Source organism: Triticum aestivum, chromosome 7D, assembly GCF_018294505.1.
Source record: "Triticum aestivum cultivar Chinese Spring chromosome 7D, IWGSC CS RefSeq v2.1, whole genome shotgun sequence".
In the NCBI taxonomy this organism is placed as follows: Eukaryota; Viridiplantae; Streptophyta; class Magnoliopsida; order Poales; family Poaceae; genus Triticum; species Triticum aestivum.
This window is the reverse complement of record NC_057814.1, coordinates 63,014,010-63,032,194: the sequence shown is the minus strand read 5'-3', so window position 1 is coordinate 63,032,194 and position 18,185 is coordinate 63,014,010. Positions and strand designations below refer to the sequence as shown.

Sequence of the window (18,185 nt, the reverse complement as noted above, 5' to 3'; positions counted from 1 at the left end):
CTGTGCAGTAAAGAAAGATAAATAGGAGCGTACTGTTGCCTGGTATCATGGGACCCACCCATATGCAGGAAATTTTAACATATAAGGAGGCTGGGCGACCCCCCCTCAGGAAGCTCCCCCGATTTGGACCTTTGGTGGAGCTTATTATCCCCCGACTCGGTTGAGCTTATTATCTGCCAGATTTCGGTCAACCGAGTCGTCCAGTCCGTTAGATTTTTACTGTACATTTTACCAAGCTGTTATTTTTTCTGCTCCATGACTGGTGGGCTCGCGCCTGTCTATTGGCTGGGTGAGACTTGCCCGGGTGAACCTTTCCTTGCGCGCCGCGCGTCGTACGTCGTCTGGCTCATCTGCAGTTGATGGAAAGGATGGATCGTCGCATGTACACCCGCTGCTACCCTTTCGCACGATGACGAATGGCCCGAGTTGGCTGATGGTCCCGCCCGTCAGTAGTTTCTGTAGTGGCTGGGTCAGCCCATTGAACGTGCGAGAGTGCCTTGGGCCAGGCCGCAATTCCCGCGCCGCCGCGACGTGCGTAGACTCCTTTCGCCCAGACGCCCAGTCCCACAGCCGCCGCAGCACTCCGCCTCCATCCTCCTGCTCCACCATGAGCGCCTCCTCCTCCGGTTCTCGCCTGGGCTCTGCCTCGCCCCCTCCCCGCCCCGGCCTCTTTCTTCTTGACCGGCAGCCGCTGCATCTCCTCACCGGGAGGAGTGACGGTAGCGGCAGGTAGAGGGGTGAGCTCAACAGGAGCAGGGGATGGTGCTCCACCACCTATACGCGCTCCGTTGCCGGCTCTTCCTCCTCCCATCCCCTCACGCCGCCGGTGCCGGATCCCGCTTCTGTGCCGTCCCCTTCGCGCAGTCCTCCGCGCCGGCCGGCCACTACCGGCGCATCACCCTGGTAAGTCCCAGCCCATGCTCTGTTCTTATTCTCCAGCGAGATTTTCTCAGCCCCGCATCTTTTTATCTTTATGTTTCTTCTCCGGCTTGAGGGAGTGGATTCCCATCACTAGATTCTTGGATAAAATGAGGAGATGCAAGATACTCCACAACCGCATGGACCAAACCTATAGCTGGATCGGCCTTGTTAAGGCGTGTATAAAATACAACATCAAAAAAGTAGTTCATATTTATTAGTTGATTCTCCAGTCTGATCGAAATATTCCCACGAATGTTTCTTTAGTGACAATATATTGAGATCTAGAACATTGCGGAGCAACGAGTGACAAAAGTATTAGATGAGATGTGGAACATTGCGGGTAACTCTTTGTTGACTGGACACATGAGATGCAACGTGAGCTTCTTCGCCTGTAACGGGATGCATTTCTCTTCCAGATTATTGAAGCGATTGTTAAGGATTGAATGTTCTATTTGTTACTGTCCAGATGAGTTCGTCCTGTGCTAGAAGGTAAGCTGGTCCCAACCTAGGCCTCATGATGCTCCTGTCCTTCATATGTTTTTACTATTCTCAGATTTTAGGCTAGGTGTATTAACATATATGCCACACACAAAATTTAGATCTTAGTGTAAGCGTAAATAGGGTAAATCATTGTGCCTTGTTGAAAAATTAGCACTACAGAGAAGAAAGGAAATTATTAAAGAAGGATATAGTTGATTAGGTTGTTGTGGTGTTTCTTTGTAAATAATGACATGCTAACTTGCTTGTTTAATTTAGGTGTGTGGGATATAGGAGATACAAGGAGAGATATTTCAGTTGCAATCCAGCTTTATTTCAATGTAAAACATGGTAAGCATGCATAACGTGCTGGTCTTTTACTCTCCAGTTCTGCGCCGCTGGTCAATTTTGAACTTGCAAACTGAACTGTAAAATGTTTGAATGCCTTGCCACATGAAGTTTTCTTTACTTGCTCTGACTACTTCATCTCTATTTATTTAGCAGGTTCTACGATCTCCTGTGTTGCTACATCTTGATCTCCTGCATTGTTGTAACTCTGTTCTGCTGCTCGAGGTTTGCTTCCTTTCTGACGTAATCTCTATCTGGTTTGTTTCTTGTCCTGTGTGTGATCATATTAGGCCTCCAGGATCTTGTGCTCCTACTATTCTTGTCTGAACTTTGTTAATTTTATCAGAAGAAGCAGGACCAAAGCATACGCATGCTTCCTTGGTGAGTTTAGAATTTACCCTGTCTCTGGAAGTTGAAATTGGCTCTCATGCGAGCGACGGCCTTTTGTTAGCCATGGTGAGTTTGAGGCTTACCCTCTGTTCTTGCTAGCTAAAATTGGTTTCTCGTTGAATAATGTTCATCACACTGTACTCATGAATACAAACAAAGCTACAAAAGAGTCATACCGCATTTTCTTGAGATATCCGGCAACGGAATCTGATTGTACCCAAATGTGATAGATCCCACTCTTCGGCAGCTTGAATCTAAAGTTGTAGTGTCTGAACAAGACTAGGATCATGTTTACGATGCATTTTCCATCAATACAGAGGTGTGAATGCTATGGTTGACATTGGTAAAAAATCTCAGTGAGCGCCCTACCTCCTGAATTAATAGTGAGAAGCCGTATATTTTACTTTTAGGTGTAAACAAATAGTAAAAGATGAGGTAGCCATCTCCTACTGAATTAACAGTGAGAAGCCTACCAGCTGGATTTTATTCTTACATGATATCATGATATTATTCATATTTACTACTTAGGATGTATGCATATATGTTACTGGTTAGCATGATACTGTTAGCGGAAGTGGTAGTGTGCTCTTTATGGTCGATGATAGCATGCCGCTCCAAACCACTCTGCTTTCCAACAACGCCGACAACCACAACAGGGTTGGATTCAGCCGCCAAGAGGCAGAGCGGCGGTCAATGGCAGTGCCCTGCTCCCAAGCTGCAGGCGAGAAGGTGACGCGGCGGCGGTTGGTTTGCGTAAATATTGATCACTGCATTCTGAGAATATTTTGTGAGGGGTATCTTGATTGGCATAACAGGTTGCTAGAGTTGTTCAAGCAGGCGCGTTCGTTCTACTTTTGTTAATTTTTCTATCTATATTTTGTACTTAGTTTCAGTAACTATTTTTTGCTTTTTTACATAACGGCTGAATCAAATGCTCAGGTTAGTATGTTTGGTTAACAATGGCAGGGTCATTGTGGTGCCTGTTGGGCCTTCGGTGTTGTGGAGTGCCTGCAAGATCGTTTCTGCATTCCTCACAGCATGGTGAGCGCATATGGACGATCTGTCTACTCTCTGGTCTATTTTAAACAGGCATGTTATTCTTTTCATACATAACCATCCTGCTGTTTCTATTCCAAAAAATTTCACTTTATATCAATAAGCATTTATCTCCATGTTAACTTGGTGTAAGGTAGCTTTGACAATGTGTTGAGGCGATCTTCTCAGTGTAAGAACAAATAGTTGGCTGCTCCAATTTTTATCTCATTTTGTAATCATCGCAAGCTATGCCTATGTCAATATCTAAAAGTTTTTGGTGTTTGTTTCTCCTCCTTAAATCAATATTTTCTTTTGATTTGTAGGACCGTTAGTAAGATTGCTCATTGGCAAGCGAAAGAGGTTTGCGGATTCTTGCACGACTAAGGAAGAAATTTGTTATTTGAAGTATGCACAAGAGATATTGCAAGGTATTTCTGTTACTAGCTTCATATCTTCTGGAACCTATGTACAGATAATGATTCGTAACTGCAATTATTTTTGTCCTAAATATAGAAGCAAATTGAAGAGTTAGACTTCTGTATGGAAATTTAGATAGTAGTTCCTTGGAAGGCAGTTTAATTTCTTGCATTCATTCCTCATGCTATAAGCCACACCTTTCCTATTTTGTTAAAGAAGTAAACTCATGCTATACACCACCAGTCAGACTAGCGTTCAAGCAGGCCACTAGGCCAGGCTGTTGACCGTAACATTGGTCACGCCAGCATCCTACGTGACAGGTTCAGAGTTGTTGGAGATAACTATCGCCAGGAGCATTCCAACCGAAGATAGACTAGGATCTTAGCTCATATGTGTTTATCTTTATAACCTCTTTTATCTCTTCTTCTCCAAGTTGTAATCTGAACCAACTCTGTACGCTATACCAGGAGGTCGCGACCTGGCTATATAAACATGCAACCGTCGCCCAGGATGGGTACGACGTTCCTCCACATGGTATACAGAGCCTAACTCTTCCCATCTAGCTTTCCTCCTCTCCACTGTAGCTTCCTGCCATGGCCTCATCCGCCGCCGCCTCCTCTCCCCTCTCCGGCCAGATCACCGAGCGCCTCACCCGCACCAACTATGTCCTATGGTGCACTCAGATCACGCCGCAGCTGAGAAGAGCTGGAGTCTTCGGGTACATTGATGAAAGCATGGCGGAGCCGGCCGAGTTCGTCGTCAGCAAGGACAAGGATGGAAAGGAGGAAACCATCCCAAATCCACTCCACGCCGTCTGGTTCTGAGAGGATCAGCAGGTACTCGGTTATCTTCTAAATAACCTGTCCAAAGTGGTGCTAGTGCAGGTCACCTCCATCGCGCATGCACGCGAGCTCTGGACGGCGCTGGCGAGCATGTTCTCGTCGACGTCGCTGTCCCGCATCAACAACATCCGCGCCGCCCTCACCAATGCGCAGAAAGGAACGCAATTGGTGGCCACCTTCTTCGCACACATGCGGGGACTCGCTGATGAGCTCGCCGAGGCTGGCAAGCCGTTGAAGGATGATGAGTTAATCTCAAACATCCTCAACGCGCTTGACATGGAGTACCATCCATTGGTGTCCGCCCTCGACGCCCGCACTACCCCGGTCACCCTCGACGAGCTGTTCGGGCAAATGAGCAACTTCGACCAGCGGGTGGCTCTCTTCCAGGGAGCTGGCGGGGGAGGTGGCTTCAAGTCATCGGCCAACGTCGCCACTCGCGGCCGGGGCGGAGGCTCTCGCAACCGCGGGCCGCCTCGGAACGGCAAGGGCAGGGGCGCTGGCAACGGCAACAGCAACGGCGCCAACAACACACGCGGCGGTCGGCCTTCCTCCACCAACAACCGAGGCCGGCGCAACAACTCCTCCAACAACACATCGCACCTGGTGCCAAATCTGTGGCAAGCCGGGACACTCGGCGAAGGATTGCTGGTATCGTTTTGAGGAGGATGAAGATGACTCCTCCCAGGACGAGAAGGTGGCCGGAGTCGCTGATGGCTCCTACGGCGTCGACACCAACTGGTACGTCGACAGCGGCGCCATGAACCACATCACCGGTGAGCTGGAAAAGGTGACCATGCGCGACAAGTACCGTGGCAAAGATCACAACCACACAGCAAGTGGAGAAGGTATGAAAATTAGTCACGTTGGTCACTCAATCATTAAAACCCCTCATCGAAAAATTCACATTAGGAAAATTTTGCATGTCCCTAGTGCTTCAAAAAGTCTTCTTTCCGTTCATCGCATTGCCATTGACAACCATGTCTTCCTTGAGTTTCACCCTTATTTCTTTTTGATCAAGGATCAGGCAACGAAGAAGGTGCTATATCGAGGTAGATGCGTTCGTGGGCTTTACCCCTTGATTTCGGAGATTAGAAGATTCAATAAACAAGTTTTCAGTGCCACCAAAGTGTCTTCAACACAGATGGCACGATCGTTTAGTCCATGCATCTTTTTCTTTAGTTGAGCGATTGCTTAGGAAAAATAAGCTCCCGTATGTTGGAGAGCGTGACGTTGAAACAGTTTGTGCTTCTTGTCAAAAGGCTAAAAGCCATCAATTACCTTATCAAGTTTCTACCAGCATTTCCACCAAGCCTTTACAACTTGTGTTTTCTGATGTATGGGGGCCTGCCCCCTCCTCTGTTGGCAGGCACACGTATTATGTGAGTTTCATAGATGATTATAGCAAGTTTTCATGGATCTATCTTCTTAAGAAAAGGTCCGATGTGTTTCAAGTGTTTCTGAACTTCCAAGCTCTCGTTGAGTGCCAGTTTGATTGCAAAATCCTTGCTCTCCAATCTGATTGGGGAGGGGAGTACGAGAAGCTAAACTCATTTTTTCAGAAAATTGGCATATCTCATCATGTGTCATGTCCTCACGCTCATCAACAGAATGGGTCTGCTGAAAGCAAACATAGACACATCGCTGAAGTCGGTCTAGCTCTTTTGGCCGGCGCCTCTATGCCTCTAAAGTTTTGGGACGAGGCCTTTCTTGTTGCGGTACATATTACAAATATGCTCCCTAGCCCTGTGATAAACTATGAAACTCCCATTGGGCGTCTTCTTCACACCAAACCTGACTATACAACCCTTCGTGTGTTTGGTTGCGCTTGTTGGCCAAATCTCCGACCATACAACAATCGCAAGCTCATGTTTCGCTCTAAGCAATGCTCATTCCTTGGCTATAGCGCTCAACACAAGGGTGTCAAGTGTCTTGACATCTCCACTGGTCGCGTTTATATTTCTCGCGACGTCGTATTTCATGAGACAAAATTTTCCTTCTCTGAACTTCATCCTAATGCCGGTGAACTCCTTCAAAAAGAAATTCTCGTACTACCATCCAGTCTTACGGGCATCTCTCATGGTGATAATGATTGTAATGATTCACCGTTGACTAATGATCATAACCCTTTGCATGAGTTTTATGATGATCCAGATGAGAACTACAGAGAAAATGGTGCAGCAAACATCCAAAACAGTGAAGAAAATCTGCCAAATATGCAACATTTTATGTGTCCAGGGCTGGGGGACAAATCCGCCTCGGGATCAGTTCCACCGCAGCCTGCCAGCGGATCTCCTTCGGGATCCGAGCTGCCGCCTGGGGGCAGCGCGCGGGTCTCCGCGTCGCCTGCCAGCCAACCCAGCAGCGGCCCCGCGCCTGCCACACGACGCGCCATCACGGGCGCGGGCGACCCGTCCAGCCCGCTCCACTCGGACGCCCCCACGCGGTGCACCGAGGCTCGCTGGCCTGCTGATAGGCCCCGCCACTACGTCCGCCGCCAGGAGACAGGCGCGGCTCCCAGGGTGGCTCCGGCCCGACAGGAAACAGGCGCGGATTCCCGGGTGGATTCGGCCTAGTCAGCTGGCGCGCGATCCGGTGCGATTCCACCTGGGTCCGCCTCATCATTGCGCCATGATGGGCCTGCGTCGGACGTGTCCCGCGGCCCAGGATCTTCTGCGCCTGATCCAGCCGCCTATCCAATGCCTCCACCCCGTGCCGGCACAGACGATCCGTCTGGCTCGGCCGGTAGCGACGCGGGGGACGCCACGGGATCAGCCTCGGGATCTGCAAGTCCTGTCGCTACAGCAGCAGGATCTTCTGCACCAACCTCTTTGTCTGCTGCTCCACGAACACGTCTTCAAAAAGGGGTAACCAAACCAGTAAATTATAAACAGTTAACAAAGTTCAGTCTAGTTTGCTCTACAGATGAACCTAGTACTCTTGGAGAGGCGCTCAGTGACAAGAAGTGGAAGACAGCCATGGAAGAAGAACACATGGCACTCCTGAAAAATAAAACATGGCATCTGGTTCCCCCATGGCAAGGTAAAAATTTAATTGATTGCAAGTGGGTTTTTAGAATCAAAAAGAAGGCTGATGGAACCATTGATCGCTACAAAGCCAGACTTGTTGCAAAGGGCTTTAAACAACGGTACGGCATTGACTATGAGGACGCCATTAGTCCAGTTGTTAAAGCTGCAACCATTCGTCTTGTGCTCCTATTGTTGTTTCCAGGGGATGGAGCCTTCGACAGCTAGATGTAGAGAATGCGTTCCTGCATGGCTGGAAGAGGAAGTGTATATGAAACAACCTCCTGGTTTTGAGAACAAGAACAAACCCTTTCATATGTGCAAGCTTGATAAAGCATTATATGGACTCAAACAAGCTCCCAGGGCGTGGTACTCCAGACTAAGTCACAAATTGCAAACTCTTGGCTTTGTTCCTTCTAAGTCTGACACATCCTTGTTTATTTACAACAAGTTGAAAACATCCATATTCGTTCTTATATATGTTGATGATATTATTGTCACAAGCTCATCTAATGAGGCTATATCAGGACTGTTGAAGGATTTAAATGCTGAGTTTGCTCTCAAGGATCTGGGTGACTTGCATTTCTTCCTAGGGATTGAAGTCAAGAAACAAGGCAACAGTCTTCATCTCTCTCAGGAAAAGTATGCCACTGATCTGGTAAGAAGAGTTGGGTTACAGGGATGTAAATCTTCACCAACTCCACTGTCCAGCATAGAAAAATTGTCACTTACAGAAGGAAAGCCCTTGGGTCAAGATGACAGTACCAGGTACAGAAGCTTGGTAGGTGCACTTCAGTATCCAACCTTGACAAGACCTGATCTTTCATTTGCAGTAAACAAGGTTTGTCAGTTTCTTCATGCACCCACTACAACACATTGGACAGCTGCTAAACGTATAGTGAGATATGTGAAAGATACAATTAATCTTGGCCTCACTTTCAACAAGTCTTCATCTACACTTGTTAGTGCATTTTCTGATTCTGACTGGGCAGGATGTTTAGATGATAGACGATCTACTAGTGGTTTTGCAGTATTCTTTGGTCCAAACTTAATATCATGGTGTGCAAAGAAACAAGCCACTGTATCAAGGTCCAGTACTGAAGCTGAGTACAAAGCCTTGGCAAATGCCACAGCTGAAATTATTTGGGTTCAGCCCATGCTACGAGAGCTTGGTGTGAAGACTACTCAAGCTCCATGTTTATGGTGTGATAATCTTGGTGCTACTTATCTGTCTGCTAACCCTGTCTTTCATGCAAGGACAAAACATATTGAGATTGATTTCCACTTTGTTTGAGAACGAGTTGCAAACAAGCAGTTGGAAATTCGGTTCATTCATTCTCGTGATCAGGTTGCAGATGGATTCACCAAAGCTTTGCCCACACGAAATTTAGAAGAGTTCAAGCGTAATCTCAACTTGACCAAGTTGTGATTAAGGGAGGGTGTTGAACGTAACATTGGTCACGCCAGCATCCTACGTGACAGGTTCAGACTTGTTGGAGATAACTATCGCCAGGAGGATTCCAACCGAAGATAGAGTAGGATCTTAGCTCATATGCGTTTATCTTTGTAACCTCTTTTATCTCTTCTTCTCCAAGTTGTAATCTGAACCAACTCTGTACGCTATACCAGGAGGTCACGACCTGGCTATATAAACACGCAACCGTCCCCCAGGATGGGTACGACGTTCCTCCACACAGGCCATTCAAGCAAACCTCGCAGCCACTACAGTTTAGTTCTTAGCTATGCGTGTGACTATTCCAATCGACAGGACAAAAAACTATGGGAGGAATCAAAGGCACGCATCTGACCTCAGGTGCACATACCAATTGAAATAAGAGGTGATAATGTTATCATATAGCTGTACTGCATTTATTATTAACTTAATGACCAAACTGGACTGTAAAAGCTTACTTCACTTGGATAACAGGAGTCGGACACCAAAAGCTTGCTATCTAATTTTCTTCTCTGTAGAGGAAAAAAAATATACCGATAATTGGACATAGAAAGTCTGCTAAAATTATTTTTTCGAGCTGTATAGTGTATAACTTTATAATATAGATCCTTGCTCATGTTACACCTTTCTTGTTCTTATGGCGAAAAAAATAGCATATTAACCATTTCTATATTTTTTCTGTGCTTTTCTTTTAATACAGTAGTGTCCATGCTTATGGATTTCTTATTTTTTTTTTTTTGTCAATCTAGCATGCCTGTGTCACTCCCGTCCTGTTTTAGCTCTGTTGATGGATGATTTCTGCCATTTCTTTTTATTCCCATTTCATGTGTAAGCATTTGATATATCATGAGGGTATGTATGATTTATTTGATATGGGCAAAGAAATATCTACTCCAAATGTTCCTTCACATGGTTTAGGCACTTCTGAGTTTGTTCCCTTTGAAATGGTGTTTTTTGGATATAGATATTGCTGATTGGTAATACTTGTTGAAATGGTGTTTGTTGGATATAGATATTGCTGATTGGTAATACTTATACCTTATCTTTTTAGGTAATTTGTTCCGTTGCATGTGAGTGTAGGTTGGTCTGTTCTTTCACAGGAAGAAAAACAATAGGTCAAATTAATTGCTCACAACTATGACTTTACGTCATGACCATAGCGCATTATTTCTCTTTATTTCTGCTATAATGTGAGCCAATTAGAAACTGCTATAAATGTGTTTTTCTTAATAATCCCATACTGGTGTGTTTTGCCTTCTCAAAAGAAAATCATGACAGGACCAATGCCCCCGTATCCATCCTTGAAGCCGGGTTGCGCGAGCTATGCTTGCAGGGGGAATTAACGCGCAAGTTTGCAGCAGCAAGGGTTTTTCTACGTCTTGATGGGCAGCTAAATTAGTTTGCTTATGTATACTGGAGATGAAATGTCACATCATTTACAATCATTTTGTTTAACTACTATGATGCATAAGATTTTTTGTTAGTTCTCATAATTCATTCAGTATACATTTTCTTTCGAACCAAAGAAATTAGAGAGTCATAGAAGAGAAGCATGAATGACGAGGGGGTGAACTGGAAATGGGACCTTGCGCCATTTGGCGCAATGGGTAGTGTTATTATACATCTTATTGTAGATAGCAAGCCTCCATTCTTATTGTAGATAGCAGGCCTCAATTCTCTTTTTATTAAGGGGGGTTAAAAATTTTACCATATGTGCTTCCTACAATTTTTTATTTTGCGTCATTTGGTGCAACAGATCCACTCGAGGCCCGGCGGCGGACGGGAGAGAGTCACCGGCTAACGCCTGCGAGCTGGTGGTTGGTGGCGGCTCGATCCACTCCTAGATCCTTCTTCTTCCACTTCCCTGATGGCGAGATCAGATGCAACCTGGTGGTTGGTGGCGGCTCGATACACTCATGGATCCTTCTTCTTTCACTTCTCCGCTGCCTAACACCGCGCAGCGGACAAGGAGCATGGTATCGACGACGGCAGCCGGAAACATGATTTAAAATGGGACTTTATACCACCAAATACGAATGTGTGTGGGTGTGTGCGCGCGCGCGCGTGTGGGTGGGTGTGTGTGTGTCTCATTGTATATTTTGTTTTAAGTTAAAATGTATATATTCATATCATTGCACACAACATCAACCGTGTTTTCTATTAGACAGATTAAACCATGGAATTTTATTTCATCGCGGGCATGGCTAGCATGCCTCGGCGCCATTTGATGCAACGGGTCCACTAGTAAAGAAAATAGCAACAAACTGCTGCGTGCTATACTTTCTTCCTCCAGCCGTTTGGTCTCTCATCTCCGAATTTTTTTTTTGTCTTTTCTCATCCATAAGAAAGATGGCCGGTGTGGCTATACTTTTGTCTTTTCACATCTCTTTGTTTACATAACATTAAAAATACTGATCTCTTTTATCAAATATTTCTATTTCGATATAAATATTTCTTCTGGGGTATAATATACAAACTGATGAGAAAAGAAAACAAAATACATAATACATAACATAAACATAAAATAATAGCATTATTTCTTCTGCCAAATGTCTCTGAACACTTTTAATATTGACTCGACTGGAAAAAGCGCAATTATCACATGCAAAGAAAGAAAATAGGTAGAAAGTTTTGTAAGGGCATTAACATAAAGTGCACATTGAGACTACTTTTTGTATATGTGGTCGCATATTGTTTCAGCTACAACAAATTAATTTACATAAGATGGTGTATGCATGAAGCTACCGTGAGCCACTAGTAGAAAAAGGGCCTTTAGTCCCGGTTCTGGAACCGGGACTAAAGGGTCGTTACTAAAGCCTCCCCCTTTAGTCCTGGCTCTTACACGAACCGGGACTAAAGGCCCTCCACGTGGCCGCTGCCCGGAGGTCCACCTTTAGTCCCGGTTGATAACACGAACCGGTACTAAAGGAAATTTTATGACTTTTAAAAAAAATTGAATCTTTTTTTATTTTCAAATTTCTGAATTATTTTAACCTCTAATCTCTAATCACCCCTCATCACTGCTCAATTTAACCTCTAATCTCTAATCACCCCTCATTATTCCAAATCATCTAACTTCCCGGACGATCACCCATCCTCTCACTACTCCAGCCTGAGCACGCTTAACTTCCGGGTTCTATTCTCCCTCGTTTCCAAGTCTGCACTTGTTGTTTTCCTGACAATAGTAAGATGTCAATCCTATTAACCCTCAGGAATTTAGCTTGAGCATGAAGTCACACATTTCACTGTTTGAGTTTGAAACTATTGTTCTAAAAACAATAATTATTTAGTAACACTAATATTTCTTCAATAAGTAGTTTGACCATAGTTTGACCATAGTTTGACCACAGTTTGACCAGATTTGACCAAAATTCAAAAAAACTGAAATAATTATTTTGTAACACTAATATTTCTTGAATAATTAGTTTGACCATTGTTTGACCATAGTTTGACCACAATTTGACCAGATTTGACCAAAATTCAAAAAAATGAAATAGTTATTTAGTAACACCAATATTTTTGAATAATTATTTAGTAACACTAATACTTCTTGAATAAGTAGTTTGACCAGATTTAACAAAAATTCAAAAAAAACTGAAATTTGAGCATAACTTTTTTTCCCTTTAGAATTTGAGGATTCTAAAAATTTGCAAACTGAAATTTGAGGATTTTCGTGCTGAACATTTTGATATATTATACGTTTTTTTTTACATCGTATGCAAAAGTTATAGCTGTTTTACATTTTCCCTACACTATTTGCAAAACATGTCCAAATTTAAGTTTTTAAATTTTCCTAACTAGTACATGTAGTAACATAACTACATCTGGAAGGATTTTAATTTTTGAAGTTTTTATCATTTTATTTTGCTTTTTACAAAACTGAAAAGGCGATCCACAAGGGGGGGGGGTAGAGTTTGAAAATGGGACCTTTAGTACCGGTTCGTGGCACGAACCGGTACTAATGCCTCAAACCCCATTAGTACCGGTTGGTGGCTCGAACCGGGACTAAAGGTCTAGCCTTTAGTACCGGTTGGTGCCACGAACCGGTACTAATGGGCATCGCACCCTTTGGAATATTTGTACTAAATTAGTATTATTGGTCAACGGAAGGATAATAAAGAATACATATAAATTTCATTTAGATCAAAATCAATCGTTTTAATGAGAACCCAATCTGGAACATCGTTAGTTTTATATTTCATTTCTTCATACCCCAAAAATAGACTAAGTTCATTATGATGCTCAAAGGTAACGAGGTTATCAACATTTTTCGACACAATTCGATCATGAAATAATTCACATTGGAAATTAAAATGCCCACTTTCATTGCAAAGTTCACAAGGACGGGGAGAAATATTAAGTCTTTCAGCACAAACATATAGCCTCTATGGCAACCATTTAGTTTCTAAATACTTATGCCTCTTACAAAATCTATCTTTCCTTCTTGGTATATATTTGCAAACTCTATGCACTCCACAAAAGTTGACATGCTTATAAAAAATATTTGTATCATGACTAGTGCAATCATCATTAGTACTATCACTAGTAGGAAAAGGGGCTTTTACCCCGGTTCATAAGGGCCTTTAGTCCCGGTTCTGGAACCGGGACTAAAGGGTCGTTACTAATGCCCTAGCCCTTTAGTCCCGGTTCTTACACGAACCGGGACTAAAGGCCGTCCACGTGGACGGTGCTGGGAGCCCAGGCAGGAGGGCCTTTGGTCCCGGTTGGTGCCACCAACCGGGACCAATAGGCATCCACGCGTCAGCACCTGGCAGGAGCTGAGGTTTTGTTTTTTTTTGAAAGGGGGTGGTTTAGGGGTTTTGGGGGGTTAATTTAGGTGTTTCATATATTGTGTTAGCTAGCTAATTAATAGAGAGAAGTGTCCTCTCTTATCTCCGTGCTTGGTCGACGCTACGTACTATATACGTATGGAGAGGAGTAGACACGCTAGCTAGTAATCAAATGAAGGAAACAGAAGATCGTCATGAACATATGCATACAGAGAGAAGTGATATCGACCACCTCTCCTTCTCCGAGATATTGCTCGAACAACAAGTTCTCGTATATCTATCCGACACTACCGGCTACATATATACAATAATTATCTCTTACAATACAATCTCCTAATTATATTGTAGGAACACAGGGTCCACATAGTATTCTCCGTTTTCAGCGATCACGTGGTCAAGGAAGAATGCCGCCAATTCCTCTTGAATTCCTAGCATACGATCTTCTGCTAGGAGTTGATCCCGCTTCCGAAAAATCTAATTTGAAGAAGGGGGTCAATACATATATATATATATGAATAAATGAAACTCAACACAAATGATGGTAATAAAATAAAATTGTGAATATTATTGCTTACGCACTTCATATTGTTCTTTAGTGTAGCCCCGCTCACAGGTATGGTAGCGGATGGACTCGCAAATGTAGTATCCATAGTAATTATTCCCGGGTTGCTGCCACAACCACTTTACAAGAAATAGAGGTCAATCAAACTGATAAGCAAGCATGCTAAATGGTATTGATCAAACTAGCGCTTGAATCACTAGGAGATGCACGGAACATGCTACTATAGTACTTACTTTCGGGTGTCTAAATTGCAGCTGGTTCGGCAGTCCCGGGGCTTTTGAGGTGAATTTTCTCCAAACCCTGCCAGACAAAGAAAACAATTACTTGATATCAGGAAATGAACAAAGTTGCTGATATGGTGGATAATGATCGATTTAACTTACTTCTGGAGCATTTGAGTCATGTTCGCATAGTCCTGGGGATCTTTTCGTCTCGAGTCTAAGACGGTTACTACTCCCGGCTCAAGTTTAATCTCTAGGAGAATATAGTGGAAGCTGCGCATGCATGCATAAGTCATCAATTACATTACCATAACCTGGACTAATAAAGGAAACCGAATATGCAGAAGACAGTAACACTCACTTGAAGTTGTATGGAAAGAGTATTATATCTTTGTTTTGATTTATTACCAACGATTGTAGCAAGTTGGCCTCGGCTTCTTTGGCATGAATTTAACCTGAGTTGCATCTATGAGATTTGTGTTAATGAACCCAATATCACCGATTTGTCTTTTCTTCAATTCGGCGATCTTCAATCTGCATAATATAGTGAGGATAAGTATAAATACATGCAATGAAAGAGCTGACCTATATAGAGAGACTTAATGACAGAAGTAGTACTACTTACAGACAGTAGCAAGTGATCGTTGTTTTATCGAGGGACTTTAGATTGTAAAACTGGAAGAAATCCTCAAATGGAACATTCAGCAGTTCAATTCCAACGAGGTCATGCTCCGGTTTAACTCTCAGCGTTAAAGTACTCATCCCATCAGACTCTCTGCAGGTTTTCATGTACCAATCATGTAGTCTTCGCATCATCGTGCTTAGAGATTTGACATCTTTGATGAGAGGCTTCCCGTAATGGTATTTGTGTTCGTCCACCTCCATGATTTCATAATGTACATCGTTGGGCAGGTAATCTCCAAGATCGGTATAACCGGGCACCATACCCGAATCATTAGCGACGATGTCTTTTGACACCTTGAGCGGGGGGCACGATTGGTTCTCTTGTTCGCCGAGCTGGGCAATTTTTTTCCCAGCTCGTCGTTCTTTCATCCTTTGATCACTGACAGTACTTCCCGACCGCTCCGCTTCGGCATATGCCTTTGCAAGAACGCGCTCATAGTTGCCTTTTGGAGGAGACTTTGGTGGTTTTGTCAGGGCAGCCAGAGTGCGCTTTGCTTTCACCGGATCTACCTTCTCCTCCGGAGGTGGATGTTTCTTTGCTTTGACCCCTTCAAAGAAGTTCTTCACTTCGGCTCGCACGATCTTCGCGTTCTCCTCCTCGGTCCTCTCATATGGTAACTTCTCTGGAGTCTTCAGAGAAGGACCGAATCTGTATTGCTTCCCGCCTCTGGCAGCTGTACTGCTAGACGCCGGCAGAGCAGACGGAGCGGCTGCGGCTGTCTTCTTTCCTTGCTTACGAGGCGGAGGAGAAGGACTACGACGCCCCGGAGCAGCCGAAGCGGCGGCGGGTCTCTTCCGCCCTTGCTGACGACGCGGAGAAGGAGGAGGCTGGCTGCTCTGGCGCGCCGGCGCCGGCGGAGAAGGAGGCGGAGTGCCGCCACGCGCCGGAGAAGGAGGCTGAGTGCCCTGATCACTCGCCGGAGGAGGAGGCGGAGGAGGAGGCAGAGTGCCCTTACTCGCCGGAGCCGTCCAGTTCGGAAGCTTGATGAGCTCCTTCCGCCATAGGCATGGAGTCTTCAGAGCTAAACCCAGCCGAGTCTCCCCTTCACCAGTAGGGTGGTCAAGCTGGAGGTCCTCAAATCCCTCCGTTATTTCATCCACCATCACCCTAGCATATCCTTCAGGAATCGGCCGGCAGTGGTAGGTTGCGCCGGGTTCAGTAGGTAAAACAGAGCCAACAGCCGCCTTGACTTTCAAGTTCTGCCATTCCGCCATAAGGTGGCAATGTTGAGACTCCGTGATAGCATCCACGGGGTAGCTAGGAGTAGCCGCATGCTCCAGCTGAGGCAGCTCAGTGGAAGCCATGCTGCTTCTACGCTGAGATGGCGGTGTAGCTTCGGCGGCAGTTTCGGCATCTCTATTGTTGTCTCGTTCCTCTAGCACTTGAACCCTTTCCTGCAGACGCTGAATTTGGATCTGCTCCACTTTTTTCCTCCTCTCCTGGGTTTTGTAACTGCCCGCGTCCGGAAAACCAGCCTTCCACGGAACGGAGCCTGGCGTGGCTCGTGTCCGTCCAGGGTGCTCAGGATTCCCGAGGGCCATTGTGAGCTCGTCGTTCTCTCTGTCTGGAACGAACATCCCTTGCTACGCTGCATCGATATAGTGCTGAATCTTCTTGACGGGTATTGCAAGTTGCTCGTCCGTCCAACGACACCTCCCTGATACAGGGTCCAAGGTTCCGCCAGCCCCGAAGAACCAAGTCCGGCCACGGTCTGGCCAGTTCATTGTCTGTGGTTCGATCCCTTTATCAAGCAGATCCCTCTCAGACTTGGCCCACTTAGGCCGGGCTTTGAGGTAGCCACCTGACCCCGTGCGATGGTGAAGCTTCTTCTTCGCAGCATTCATCTTGTTTGTCGCTGACATCTTCTTACTCTTTTCCGATGTCTTGTGGGCCACAAATGCGGGCCAGTGATCTCTGATCTTCTCATACCGGCCGATGAATTCAGGTGTCTCTTCTTTGTCGACAAACGTTTTCAGCTCATTCTTCCACCTCCTGAATAGGTCTGCCATCTTCTTAAGAGCATGAGACTTGATTAATTGCTCTTTAACTGGCTTCTCCGGATCCTCCTCTGGCGGTAGGGTGAAATTTGCCTTCAGCTCAGTCCAAAGATCATCTTTCTGCATATCATTGACATAAGACACCTCAGGGTCTTCCTTCTTAGGCTTATACCATTGGTGGATGCTGATCGGGATCTTGTCCCTAACTAGAACCCCGCACTGAGCAGCAAAAGCATCCTTTGTCCGGAGGGGTTCAATCGGTTGGCCGTCGCGCGCGATTATTGTGATCTCAAACCTTTCATCCGAGTGCAACTTTCTCTTGGGGCCTCGTCTCTTTACCGCAGTTGTGCTCGATCCGGAGGGCTAGAAAAAAGAAGAAAGACGAGTGTTAATTAATATGTGTACATACCAAAACAATGAATGCATCAATTAGCTAGTCAGCACAGGCTTAACTAATATATTTACCTGGCCGGACTCTGTTCGGTCACCGGAGCCGTCACCACGGGCTCCTTCTTGCACCAGCATTGGGTCACCGGAGCCATCATAATCATGTCTTTCCTCCTCCACTCTTCGATCACCGCAGCCTGCTTCTTCACCCTGTTCTTCCAGACCATCATTGTCGTTAAGATATGACAAGATATCACCTCCGGCTAAGATTATGTCCCCCAACACCTCTTCTGCTTGCTCATCTCGTCCGTGCTCCATTGTTTCTGCAAATATTACAACATGGCAATTATTACACAAACATGACAGCAGGTGGATATATTAGTGCAAACGTAGACCTAGCTTATTCCGGGTTTGGGGTGGCCTAGGCAACGCTTCAAGGGTAGGGGCGCGGCGGGAGGGGGTAGGAGACCGACATCGTTTTTTTCTAGGGTTTGGGTGTCCTCGAGAGTTTTGGTCGAGCGAGAGGGCCGGGGGGTGCTCCCGTGGTATAAGTTATCACGGTCGAGAGGGGGTATACATATCGACCGTCCATCATGTCGAAGTTATCTGGGAGGGAGTTATATATATCGACAACGAC

At 45.3% G+C, this 18,185-nt stretch overlaps 1 long non-coding RNA gene across 1 annotated transcript; it reads left to right on the top strand.

Moving 5' to 3' along the window:
• Positions 1-563: 563 nt before the first annotated feature.
• Positions 564-2,055, top strand: LOC123167358 (uncharacterized). The gene is made up of 4 exons (XR_006483907.1): positions 564-903; positions 1,338-1,410; positions 1,678-1,749; positions 1,903-2,055. It is a non-coding gene; the product is annotated as an uncharacterized lncRNA (long non-coding RNA).
• Positions 2,056-18,185: the final 16,130 nt, after the last annotated feature.